This window comes from Papaver somniferum, chromosome 8 (assembly GCF_003573695.1).
Source record: "Papaver somniferum cultivar HN1 chromosome 8, ASM357369v1, whole genome shotgun sequence".
Taxonomy (NCBI): Eukaryota; Viridiplantae; Streptophyta; class Magnoliopsida; order Ranunculales; family Papaveraceae; genus Papaver; species Papaver somniferum.
Window position 1 is genome coordinate 158726336 of NC_039365.1, and position 15154 is coordinate 158741489.

Genomic DNA, 15154 nt, shown 5'->3' on the forward strand with positions numbered 1-15154 from the left:
CAATTGTATCTCAAAGGATCACGATATAATGTGTTTTGGTAACATGGTTTTGGAGAAAAGAATGAATTTTTCATTAAAGTTTATTTTTTAAAGTATTTAATAAGTACTTTGCTTGTGTTAATGAAACACATGAATGTGATAATGCTAGGTGATTTTTAGATCTAATAAGTGTCACTGCCCGGAGTTTTCTATGTCCTTATGCAATGAACTCTAATATAGGTTTTGATTTGATTCATGGATACACTTTAATGTATCATAATGTCACATCTAATGTTGAATTCAACCGACTAACATATCAAATACTTTACTTGGGATAGTAATTTTGTATGAATTTTTAATTTTCCCTACCAAAGGCTCGAAGCGAAGGGTAAAGGTCAAAGCTATAAAGAAAAAGAAAATGTACTCTTTCGTTAGGTTTGCAAACAAATCACTTTCAACTAATTAAAAGTGTCGTTTACACCATCAATGGTTTTTGTGCTTAAAAAAAATCAATCTTTTTTTGGTGCATAGGTTAGTATTTGCCTACTAATAACGGCGTGTTCGTTTCAGAGAATCCGATCCCAAAGGAATCAGACCAATTCTCCGAACCAAATGGTCTTATAAAATTCAGAATTGGATTATTTCTAAAATCCAATTACCTCTGAAACCTTTATTTTTATTGCACTGGTCGTTAAGTGGAATAGAATCCAGTTGTCTGGAATTGAGTGTTGATTATAAGAAAATGACTTAAGTATCTTTCCTTACAAAAACAAGATCGAAGGAAGAGAAAATAAACCAGTTCGAGATGGAGATTTACCATGGCGGTCCTTTATCTAGGTTTTTATTTTCATCAAAAATCTCGCGGTATACCGATTCATTAAATTTTCTTAAATCGTTAGAACCAATTTTTTTATTTTAACCCTAAAACCCAGAAAAACAATTGTTAAAAGGAGTAACGACTATATGTTCCTATTTGGTTAGATTAAGATGTAGAACTGGTATGAATTCCATTTAAATTCATTTTTTTTATGATTCATTTAAATTTTAAAGTGCAAGGACATTAAAGTGATTTGGAAGATCTGACTACCTTGTTATCAAATTACCCCCATCAGACATTAGTCTTTTAAATCATCATCCCACTCCTTGAAGTTGAATTCCATGAATTGGATTACCCCGTATAACAATTCCTGAATTCCCAGTTCTCTAAAATGAACGCGTTGTAAAGAAAAACAAATTGTTATTTGTATAAATAATATTAAAAGATCAAAAACTAAAAATTGGCACTCCTTGATATTCATGCAAAATTGTTTTTAGAAAAAAAATCTCCTTGAGCGAAGGTCTACTTTTTAGCTTTTGACTTTCTATTAGTCAGCTTCGAACAAAAAGACGTTAATAGAATGATTTGATCCTTTATAGAAACCTTCGAATTAAACTTGGAGTGGTTAGGAGTAGATTTTCTCTTTTTTCCCGGATAGATTGACACATTAAAAAATATTTCAATGTGATTATATTTTATTCATCGTTAAAAAAAAAATCTCCCAGCAAACACAGAAACAACAAGTACAAGCATTGCATGGTTACTTTGGTATCAAATTTGGAACACCAAAATAAGTCAAAAAGAAGATGAGAAAGATCGCAAGATCTTTTTTTTCGAGGAAACCAAGACAATGTACAAAAAAAAGGTGTTGAGTCTCGTAGGCAAAAATATGTAGACTTAAGTGTTAGAGCACTGCTCGGTCGAACTTGCAAGCGTTGTTATCTCAAGCTTGTGTTGTCAAGTTTAGTTGATCAAAATATATACTTGATTTCTATTCTACTTATAGATATGTCTCGGATTAGGATAAAAGTGTGTAGTTGAGCATTAGACTTCACGGCGTTCACCTATTGAAGAAGCAGATCTATTGAAGAGCTTGAAGGAACTTCATCAACAAAAGGTATGTGGAGACTAAAACTTATCTACCACTCATAAGACTATTCTATTTTATCTTCTAAAGAGACTAAGTCGTATAGTTATATAGACTTTTGCATTAAACACATTTGAAATTTCGAGATGAGTTTATCTCGTTTATATATTTTTCGAAATACGTGTTGGAAGCTTTTTAGCTTTAGATTAAGTTCATCATCTACTTGAACATCTTACATGATTTGTATGAGACAATCATTTGATGTTAACTTGGAAAGTTTCGTATTTGTCGATTAATCACTTGAAAATTACTTGAAGCTAGTGGTATGTGTAAGATTACCATTGTTGTCTTCTAAGGATGTTTCAATGATTAAACGAGAGTTTTAGAACTACTACCAATGTATAGATACATCACAGTATGCGTACATTGTATGTGAACTGTCAGTTCTAGTTCAGGTCCGGAACTCTTGTTAGCGAATTGTGTTTGCGAAAAGGTTTAAATGTCAAAAGTCCTGAACTGTGGTTTGCGAAGAGTGTTTGCGAACGGCTAAACTAGGCTAGGTCAGGAACTGTGGTTCGCGTATTCTGTTTGCGAACACAGTGGTTAGGTTCTAAAATCGGTAAGTATGACAATTCATACTCATGAACTCATGTTCGTTTTCGAAATTAGTTTGCAAACTAAAGTCCCTGGAACTTTAATGAAATAATTAAGGTATCCGAACTTTTTTTGCAAACCGTGGCATTATGTTCATGATTGGTTCTTGTATAAGTAGTTTGTACAACTACGAACCAAACCTAATATGTTTGAAATTGTTCATGGATATTTCTATGAGATGGTGAATATTTGAACAACTCTCTTAAAGAACATTTAGATTCATTTGATTATCTATCATGATTTATTGATCATGATATTTGATATAGAAGTGTTAGATGAATATGGCTAAACTAAAAGCGTTCATATGGCTAACTTCGGTGAACTGTTATTACGCCAACTGGTTATATACGTTTGGGTACGGTTCATCCATATCTAAATATAAGTATATTTCATTTGTGTGTATCAAGCTAATACCATCTAACAGTGGAGATTGATTTTTTATTTTCTAAGCAGACTTAGCTTGAATCTTAAATTAGGAGTTCATATAACAGTGAATATCAATTGCTTTGTTATTAAGATATCTTAGCTTTGATTGTAAGCAACCCTGATTTGAAAGGCTATATAAGGGAGAACTCTAGCATCTGTGAAACCTAATCCTGACACTCTCGTATGTCCTAGTTTCAAACTGGAGTCGATTCTCCATTAACCTAGGGTTTTCCAAAACCATTATTAGGTTAACGACTTGAAGATTTCATTTGGGATTCGTGAAGCCAGATCCAACTATTTTCTCAGTAGTTGCATATTCTGATCTTTCTTTTTCTATCGTGTTGAGTTTAATCTTCTCTAAGGTTTTCTCGAGATTTATCTCCGATAGGTAAGATATAAAAAGTAATCACAACAGTTCCTCGTCTCAGACTCTTGTGATTCCACAATAACTTCTTTTGTTAATCAATTACGTTATTGTGTGGTGACTAATATTTCTAGGTTGCTCTTCAGGAGTATAAGACCGTATTATTAGTTTAGTTTCATGTACACCTTGATCTTTATCTTAAGACAGAAACAACAATCAGAATAGACTTATCCGTGGGAGGCAGATTTGTTAATGAGTCTACGACTTTGGGTCGTAGCAACTATTAGTTGTGGGTGAGATCAGCTAAGGGAATCAAGTGCGCAGAGTCCTACTGAGATTCAAGAGGCGTAAGGAACGCGACTGTACCTTAATCGGTGTGAGACTTGGTTAGGGCTCAACGACATTCCAGTTCGAAGTTAAGTTGTAGTAAGCTAGAGTTTGTAGCGGCTCAATACAGTGTGGTATTCAAGTCTGGACTAGGTCACGGGGTTTTTCTGCATTTTCGGTTTCCTCGTTAACAAAATTCCTGGTGTTTGTGTCATTTCTTTTCTGCATTATATTTGTTTATATAATTGAAATATCACAGGGTGTGCATAGTTCAACCACAATTGATAAATCCGACCTTGTTTGTTGGATAAGACTTGTTTGACACTTGAATATTGGTCTTTGGTACCATCCGAGTTATTCTCATAACAATCAGTCTCACGGATTTCTATCTAGTTGATTTACTTATTGTATTGAGAAATAGATAAAGCTCTTTGATATCTTTCTTGATTGAGTCTCACTTTTAAGTTGGTGCTCTCGGAATCATATTGGAGTTTAGTCGTCCATACAGATTTCCAAACGAAATAGTTGGGTGTGGTTGTTATACCACCGCATTTTCATTAAGCAATAAGGACAAGGTAGTTCGGATGTGGTAGATATCGGAGCCCCAAAATAAATCTTTGTTCGTTAAATGCTTGTGGAGGTAAGGTTTAGAAAAAATTCATCATAGAAAAAAGTTATAAAAGGAAAATATAAAGAAATACATAAAGCTATGATGCTAGGTAAAAATACATTACCTTAAGATAAAGGTAAATGACATGACGTTCTAAAATGCAAATCTATCTTAAGAAAATATTCAATTGAGTGGTAAATCAGAAAACTTTTGGCTGGATAAGTGAAACAGCAATGTAAACTTGAAAATTTTCATATCCAAATATTGACAAGCTCAACTCAAAGAAAAAATATAATGTAGTTGTTATGATTTTACGTGTAGCAAGTAGAATGGGTGATGGTAAATCAGAAAACTTTTGGCTGGATAAGTGAAACAGCTGTAAACTTGAAAATTTTCATATCCAAAATATTTACAAGCTCAACTCAAAGAAAAAATATAATGTAGTTGTTATGATTTTACATGTAGCAAGTAGAATTTTAGTTTGATAAGGACTCTTACAAATGTCGAGATAAATGAGCTTGACAATTTAAGACATCATCTCGGAGATCCTCCAAATCTATCACAGATTAAAGTTCAAGAAGAAACGTGTTTAGTCCTGACAAGAATTTTAGTGCAAAACAATGTCATATGCATTTAGGAAATACAGACTATTTGAAATTTCAACATAAGTTCATTTGGGGGAAGATTCTGCCGCCCGTCGTTTCATTTATAATCTGGGATATTTTTTATGAAATCGTTTCCTAACAAGTTGATATTAAACCACAAAGGTATAAATTCCCATCCTCTATATATCTTTGCAACTCCAGTTCGAAATCAGTAGACCACATTATGCTTCATTATCCCGGAATAGATTGAATATGGAGATGTTTATGCAATTTCTTCAGACTACAATGGGTCCAACTCTGCAAGTGTTGTCCAATTGATTATGCCTTGGTCCTATTCCAACCTCAAAAGTACAGTAAATGAAATCTTGCTATACATACGTTATAACATCTTCTAGAATTTCGAGAAAAAGTATAATGAAAAGATTTGTACGTGTCGATGTAAATCTACAGAGTGTAATGTTAAAAATTAAATCGTTTTATGATGTTTTATTGATGTTGTAAATTAAACTCTCTTGAATCGCGAATATATATTCATTTGAATGCAATGAAGCTTGTTCCTTTTTTTCCTATTCAATAAATCATAAACCCTCATTTTCTCCTTTATCACCACATACCACATACCGAATGTTGGACATTTTCTTTTATTTATATGTTTTTGTGGTAATTTTTCACCAAAATTCTAAAGAACGTTTGTTTTACTAAATAATTTATCTGAACCAAGATATATTTCTCGCCACTGTTATGCTTGACCTGATAGGATGCCCAGTGAATGTTTGAAAGTGCCTAAGACCATCTCCAACGAGGGAAGAGGGAATTCCCTAAAAATCCAAGGTGGAAGCGAATAAAATCGACGTGTAAATTAATGAGGGATCACCATGTCTTATGGTGTAACAATTAAGGAGTATATTGATCCCTTAAATGTCACACGATCGAGTTACTGGTTAACGTCGGGAAACTATTTAACGAGAATCGTTTCCTCCAATATTTGACTATGTAGCGTTTTTATTTCTTTGTCGCGTTTATAATTTTGTAACATTTTTATTTCTTTGTAGTGTTTTCTCTATATCATTTTAATAGAGAGTCTGTAACAGTTAGTTTTGTAACGACGTGAATAGTGTGGTTTGCTCTGTTCTATATTAGTTTTGGAAGTGTGTTTTGGTCTTTCCAATTTAAAACTTCTTTTTTCTGATCGGCTGAATGCAAAATTTGGAAATGAAAATCTGTTTGTTTTCATAAAAAAAATTTGGCTTGAAACTCAGATTCTTAGTTTTTTTTTCTAATAGACAATTAAAATGATAGGAAAACTAAAACCGAAATACACAACATAACGTAATAACTTAATAGCCTGACATAGCACGAAATAACGCGAAATATTTTCGGCTGCATTTATTCATTTGATCGGTGGAATGTTTACCGATCGAGCAAAAATTGGTGGGACCCAGACGTTTAACCGATCGCTGAATATGGATCGGTGAAAAGAATACCTATCTCTATTCAGTTCTCCTATCTCCATTCAGTTCCTCTTTCGGTGTACATTTCTGATCACTTCCCCTATTCCCCGTTAAATTCCCTGTATACAGATAAGGAAATTGGGTTTTGGGGAATTCCCGACCTCATAAGAGACGGCGATTCCCCTAGTTAAGGGTCCGTTCCCTCGTTGGAGATGGTCTAAAATTGCCCAATTGAAACAGTAAAAAAAAATTGTTTGCGGTAAATGTAAAGCAGTAACAAATGTAAACAACAATCTGACGTACCTCCTCTGCTTTTACTTTGACAGTAGTGTTGTGAATTTTTTGACTTTTGATGGAAGTCATCATGAATAGCATTGAAGGTGTTCAAACAAATGGACTAGAAAATATTTCAAGTTGAAATTCAAACAAATTCGATTGACTTTTTACACTATCACTTCACTGCTGAAAAACTAGTACCCTCGCTAGATAACACGAGTAATTAGTTATTGGAAACTACGGAGAGCATTATGCCACTGGCCGAAAAATCTAGTAAATTCATATGCAAACGTGACAATTTGAGCACTTTAGAGAGTTTAAAATTCTCCACCAGGTTTGCGACCGAATATCTTCATGTTATGACTTAATCCCTTTTGGTTTTCCTTTTTATTGCGTGCAGCTGTAATTTCTAATTTGGATACTCAATTTCATAACGGTTCAAAAGGTTAAAAAAAAATAAAAATAAATTCTTTATAAAATAAAAATATTTGGCATCCTGCTTCATGGTAACTGACCACTAGATGCTAAAATAGCTTTAAAGCATTTGCACTATCGAGTAGAAAATCTAGTAGCACGGAAATCATGTAAGAATTTAGCAAGCTAACTTCTAAAACAAGGTAATGGGGGAACAGTCATTAATTAAAGCACTGAATAAAAATCCAAAAAGTCCATATCTACATTTTAATGGCTTCAGTTGAATTTTACAATGACCACATCTTACCCCTTTTGAACTCACTTAATTAAGCCCTGTATGAAATATTAATGGTGTCTAGTGTATTTTTATTCGATTTAACGGTCTTTACAGTCATTAGGCAGTCAACTAAGTTTCCGTTTACTAGTTCACCTGCTACTTCCCGAGCAACGAAACGTCTAACATAACGTCTTCCAAATCACTGTTAAGTAGTGGGTCCTATTGTACTGCCACGTCATAATAACCTATGGAGAATTAACTTAACCTGAGTTAATGATTGAGCTCAGTATTCATTATTCGTCTTTTTTACTTTGTTTTTTTTTAATTATTTTTTTTTGTTTTTTCAAAGTACAGTCCTTTTTGTCGTTTTGCGTGTAACTCAGCTTTTAATGATTTCATTGGCGTCAGAAAGTTATTTACACGTGTTTAAATCGTCTGTGGTGTTATCATTTAGAATCTACGGTGTAAGATGGAAGATTTTTCAAAATAATCGAATGGTTTATGTTGTACCTCGTAAGACACGTTAAATAGTAACGTTTTCATGTGGGTCCCACCGCACGTGTAACGGATGACGTTCCTACCTAGGCATGCCGCTTAAGGAATACACTGTATTCTTATCTATCTTCGAACAAGTTTGTTGGATCAACGGTGAATATGCTTTATTTTGTTTTTTTCTTGCATTCTTTTTGTTGCTAAGTCCAATTTTTTTTTTAGAAAAAGAAGCAAAAGAATGAAAAATACCCATCTTGTGGTTAGGCTATCCAAAAAGGCTTTGTAAAATTTTCAATTTTTGCTCTCTAATAAAATGCCTTATATGGTGCTCTTTTCATTAAAAAAAATAAAAGGAATAATTATAAAATAGCGATAGCTAGCTCAGACGGGTCATCCATGTTGTTTTAAGGTTTCATGTCTCCAGGAGGTCTCAAGTTCGAGTCCCAATGACACAGTATTGCAGAATTTGACATAAAAGGTAGAGTTAGCTTGTTTCTTGCGACATAATCAGCCCCCTATCTGCTTCAGCTCCCTTGGATGGTTTCTCACGAGGCTCGTTGGTAGGTTAGCACGACAACCTGTTCAACCAATGTAGTAGTATGTTGTTGAAGCTTAGCTTGTAAGGTTTCCAACTAGTTTCTTATAATAGTACTCTTTATCTGATAATAATATTATAAAAATATTAATCATTAAAAGCGAGTTTGACAATCGGCAATGCTATTCTTTCGCCTCCCTATTCACATTCCTTCAGCCTAAACCCCTCATTTTGGGATGGTGTATCCCACCCAATGTAGTCAATATCGGCCGTATCGGCCGATATATCGGGGATATTTCGGATATCGGCCCAGAACGATACGATAAGAAGGATATCGGGGATACGATATTCGCCCGATAATATCGACCGTATCGGTCGAATATCGGCCGTTTCGGTCAAATATCGGCCGTATCGGTCGATACGAAATTTTCCTACATTTCCCGATATGAGACGGTATTGGTCGTTTTCTATAAATTTTAAGGATAATTTTGGCGAAGAAAGTCTTCCAGGTGGTAGTAGAGGTGCATGTAGCTCTCGATGCAAGTTACTAAAGTTACTCTTTTGTTTTTTTTGATAAAATTGATGTTATCTATTATATCTTATCCGAAAATGTGTGGAGAAAATGTTTAATGTAAAATTATAGTCTCTAAATCTAGAACCGATATTATACCGATATTTCAACGATAATATCCCCGATATAAAATCGTACCAGTGTATCGGTCCCGGCCGAGATGAACCGATATCCGATATTAACTACATTGATCCTACCTGAACCTAAATGTGAATCTAACCCCAGATGTGGGGTTTAGATTGTAGGAAGGTGAATAGGAGGTGGAAAAGAGGGAGTTGAATAGTATTTTCGTTTGACAATTGAAGAAAATAATAAGTTAATCCACACATGGGGCGACATCTAAATTTTCAAATATAATCCTTTCTTTTTTACTGATATATTTTTCTTTACATGGAAATTTTTTTTTTGCTACAATGGCAAGTTATTAAGAAGGAAAAAAGAAAGAAAGAGAGAATAGAAGTCACCAAATAAGTGATAGCTACAAACCAAAAAAATATTCAAGCAAGGCTAAATGAAATACTTGTCACAAAAACTAGACTAAACATCCAAACCATTCCAATAACTACATCCCAACTACAAATAGAGTGCTAAAATAAAGTAGTTCTCAAAGATGTTTTCGTTTCTTTCCCATTCGAAAAGGATACACTTCAGTGAAATTACTAGTCGATCAATTTTTTTGTTTTTTTTTTAAATTTCTATAAAGACAATTATTTTCTTTCTCCAATTGTAAACCACATTATAGAGGAAAGGAGTCCAAATCTTCTTACTCTTAACATTTATTTTTATTTTATTTTGAAATGAAAGGGGGTTAAGGAGACCTCAACCTATAAGAACAAAACGAAAAAAGAAAAAAACAATTAGAGTAAAAACTCAACTATAAGGATCAAACAGACACCCCTGAACCATCGGCCTTATTGCGGAAGTATATTTCCTTACATCATGTTCAAAAACTATCTTTTTAAGGTCCCCAACAAATGAGCTTGGATCAATTTTTACAAACTCTTCATTTGGTTGCAGATTAGCAAGAAAGTTAGCTGCTCTATTAGCTTCTCCATAAGTATGATGAACAAAACACGATAAGAATTAGGTCTGAAGGTTCTTGACCGATTCCCATATGTGGTGACAGTACCAAGGGGGTTCGGCAGTAGAATCCAATAGGTAAGAGGTGATAGTCAAGAGTCAGTTATGAGAGAAACTCTGGATGGTGCTTGATTTCAACAAACTTGAGCCCAGCTTCCACACCTTGAAGCTCATGAAGAGTGACAGACAAAGGCCTGAACTCCCAGCATCAACGTCCGAAGGGTCTCCATTCTCATCTCTAATTATAACCCCAAAACCAACATTCAAATCTGAGAGTGAGCCATCAGTGTTTATAGATAACATCCTCAATAGCAAGATTCATCCAAGTAATGGCCATCTGACTAGTGACTGTGAAGCTTGAAAGACAATTCCACTTAGAGGACAAGGCTCTGTTCCCGTTGCTGTCAGGCATAGTAACAGTTGATGATTCCATCTTGAGCTTTACTTCCTCCATTATTTTGTAAAATACCATTTCAGGCGAAAGAGACTTCCGAGTAAAGATTTTTATGTTTCTCTCACACCAAATATGGTACACAAAAACATTGAAACAAAGCTTTCTGATTAATCCCACATCCTTCGCGCCTTTATTGGTGTATAAACCACTTTATCATCTCCTCACAATCACCATGGCCAGTACCTATTAACCCCATGAGTCTCAGCAACCTATTTCAAATAGTAGTATCATAACAACACTTGAAAATCAAATGATAATCATCCTACAACATAAGAATACACGTCACACATATAAGATCTACAAACATTCCCCAAGATTGAAGCTTGTACCTGGTCTTCAGACCTTTACGGAGAGCTAACCATAGAATAAAAAAAAAACAATTCCTTGAATGCAGTTAGGGTACCAGACCAGTTGATGTCATTAAGTGCAGTTTCTATGATTTTTAAGGGCATTATATATATTTTTGAGGGTGTACTCCCCGGAAGAACCCGCAGTCCAAACAATTTTGTCTTCAATAAGAGGGCCAGTTCTCACATTCATAATGTCCAAAGTGATGTTACCAAGAGCGTTAGTTAGATTAGGAGAAAATATCCATTTATTAGACAGCTACTAACCTTAACATCAATGTGATGGGCAGTGTTACAAGTCATGCAGAGAGAGAACACGCTAAGTAAGTTACCTTGCTGGAACCATTTATCTTTCCATAGTTTAGTATTATCTCTATCGCCAATCAGATATATGATAAACTTTGCAGCCGTATCTCTATGGTCTAGAATTCTCTCCAAGACCACCCCAGGTACCTTAAAATTCCAAAAGTCTATGTTCTTAATAAGATTTTTACTTGCATACTTTACCCATAAGGTGTCCTTATTGCTCACAATATTCCAGATGTGTCTGAGGTTTTTTGTTGTTTGGTATTCTCGATGCACTGGATATCTAGACCACCTTCCTTATAGGGATATCAAATAATAGAATATAGGGCTACTGGTAGTTTGTATATGAGGTCAATACCTGCCCAAAAAAACTTTTTGAATATAAAGTTAAGACAATTGATGGTTTTTTTAGGAAGTACAAAGCATGAAGTCCAGAAAACCAACATGCTAATTAAAACTGCCATTACAAAAAGTACTCGTCTATCAAACAATAAAGAACGAGCTTTCCAATTTTTAAACCTGGTGAGAACGTGCTCCACAAGAGGCAAACAACCAGAATGAATCAATCTAGTTGACAACAAAGGAAGGCCTAGAAATATTACAGGGAGAGAGCCCACTTCAAAACCAAACACATTATACTAAATGCAGTACTAATATCCACTGAAGATAAAAAAAATTATCGCTCTTTTTGTTTTTCACTACTAAGACAGTTCTAGCAGAGAAGGTGGAAAGATAAGTATCTAAGGAGATCGAAGACTTCACATCACCATTCATGAAGACCAAAAAGTCATTCACAAAACATAAATGTGTAACAATGGGATCCTTACACTTAGGGTGAAGAGTAAACAATCCCAAAGCCACATGTTTGAGTATAAGGGAGTTAAAAACGTCCATAAGCAACAAAAATAAATATGGGGAAAGAGGGAAACCTTGGCGAATACCTCTTTTCCCTTAAATATAGACATGTGCAAATCCATTCACCATGATTGAAAACTTAAGAGAGGCAATGCACATACTAATCCAATCAATTAACTTCTTTGAGACATTTAACTTCTTCGACATAATAGCAGAGCATTCCACCTGATACAATCACACGCCTTCCTCAAACCAATCTTTAAAGCACATCTGTGGGTACCGCTATCCCTATGGTAGTTCCTCAAAATCTCGTGAGCAAGCATAATATTATCTTGTATGGATCTCTCTAAAGTGGCAGGGGCTAACCAATTTCTTCACAACATGTTTGAGTCTAATAGTGAAAATATTAGTAATGTACTTGTACATGACATTGAAACATGCAACATTGTATGAATTCAGTTAAAGAAGATGCATTAGATAACTTAGGAAGATATTAATAATGCACTTGTACATGACATTGCAACAGGCAACATGTCTGAAATTAGTTAAAGAAGAGGCATTAAATAACTTAGGAATGAGAGTAATGAAAGTGGCATTTACCTCACCCATAATCTTAGCACTTGAGAAGCAGCTCTTAACATCTTTGATAAATTTAGTTCCAACAATCCTCCAACAACACTTGAAGAAGTAGGAGGAAAAGCCATCTGGTCTCGGAACCTTGTCAGACTCTATAGTAGATAACGCATAGATAATATTATCATTGGTGATTGGATATGAAAATGCGGGGGTACCAAGTACACCACCAACTTCTTTGTTCGGAAACCTGTATAAACAACTTTTTTGTTCGGCAACCTAATAAAATATCATGCATACCAACTTAATAATCTTTGACAATATGTGTATAGAGTTTATATCTCTATCATTTCTCAATCAATATGTATGAGACTCTGAGTCAGTGAATCTGATTGTTACGAGAAGTACTTGGACGATCTCAAAAATCAATATCCAAGATAAATCTAGTTATATCTAAATGATCCAATCAGAATTCTGCCAAGTAATTAAACTTGTTATCTATCTTTCAAGATACGAATTCTACAAGAACGAGTCTCGTAATTGATCACAATTAGATGGACATATCTACTTACATTGAATACGTACAACTTGCGTAAATCCAATTATAAAGATAAACAATATAATGTGGAAAAGGGAAAACGCAGTACACCAGAAATTTTGTTAATGAGGAAACAACAACTGCAGAAAAATCCTGGGACCTCGTCCAGATTTGAACACCGATTTGTATTAACGAACTACATACACTAGCCTACTATCATACTTCAAATAAGAATGTAGATGAGACCGAATCAACCCTCCAAGCGATTCAGTTATAACCACGCTGCTTACATCTCTTGAACCTCGCAAGGTTCTACGCACTTCATTCCCTTAACTGACGTCCTTTACAGCCTAAAAGTTGCTTCACCCGTAGTGAAAACTTTTGATACTAATTTTCCTCTAATAGATAAGCCTATTTGATTTTCGTTTGGATCGAGAGATGAAGGTGCGGAAATCTATTTGCAATAGACAAGGTAACAAATTACATAAATTCAGAATTTGCAACTCCCGAAGAGTAGCCTAGATTCTTAACCACCTCTCAAGAACAATCTTTAAAACACCAATTAACAGATATCTATCTTGAGGAATCACAAAGTCTGAGACGAAGAGAACTTTACGATTTCTATCTATATTTCCAGAAAGAGATTCTGAAAACCTCGATAACTGAAAAGCAAGATCAGGATATACAAACTATCAAGGTAAAATAGTCGGATCTGGATTCACGAATCCTCAAATATAAGTATTTTAGTCGTAAATGTAGAATTTAGTAGGTATTTCCGTTAATATAGAAACACTACTACACGTTCATCTCGAGTAAGATGTTCTAGCGATTAAATACAATATAGAAAACTAAGAAGAAACAAGAACGATTCGACAAACAAAAGATTTCACTAATTCCTTGAAAAACTCTTACACAGATTTCCTCACAAGAACTAGTCACTCAAAGCTCTCTCACAATAAGCACCCTAGCTGCTCTTTTCTTTTCTCACAAACAGACGTTTGTTTTTCCCTAAGAAGAAGATATCTAAACCCTAATCCTAAGGACCCCTTTTATAGATGACACAAACTTGTTCCACAAGAACTTCCTAGGTTAGTTTTCTACCTAAAATAGATAACCAACTCAACTAGGAAACCACATAACTTCAGAAACACCCAAGTAATGTTTCTGACCCGTTCTGGAATATTCCAGAACTTAACAAAACAAAACCTAACAATCACCACCTTTTGTGACATGAACGAAACTAGCAGCTTTCTTCTTACTTCTTCACTTTGCGTACGAACATCTTATTTTGTCTCACCCTTATTCAGGGCCGTCCTCCCTTAAGGGCTCTCAATTATCTAGGTTGATAATTAAGCTATGTCCAAAGAGGACATAGTCACTGACACCTTCCGTCGAGTTGTCTTGAACAATGTAATCGATTTCGGCCGTCTCGGCCGAGATCCCGATGATTTTTCCGTTTTCGGTTATAGACTAGACGATATTAATATTCTCGCCTTCATGATTTTCCACCGGTAAACTCGCCGACATTGTTCATTCTCGGTAAAATTTCTGCCGAAATCTCGTTTTTTTTTTCTCGTTTGGTTTAACTGTTTCATGGATTCTCTCTCAATTTTCATCGGTTGCAAGACCAATTGGTGAAGAGAATAGAGATTCTAAGAAATCAAAACTCAAAAGAGTGACAATTTATAAATCAAATTAATTATAGAACATGATCAATCCCATCGTACAAAACAAAAACCCAACCTAGGATTCCAACCCCCAAAATCAAATAATGCCCCATGATTTTCTAGCTTTGATCTTAACACTGCAGTTAATTGTTAAATAAAACCCAAATTGAAAACAACCCATGATTATTTTCTACTTGTTCATTGATTGCAACAGAAAGAAAAGATAAAACATCATATTTTTTTTAGTAACTAATTTAATTGATTATTACTAGATAAACAAGGACATTAAAAGATATATTAATTTACAGATGAAAAAAGTACATTCACCAGCAGAAACAGATGTTCAAGGAATCTGAACAAATTTTGGGTCTCTGGGGTTAAACCCTCGTTCTATCTTCTTCTAATGGAAATGATTGGATTTGGATCGAGGCAAAGAAAAATATATAGAG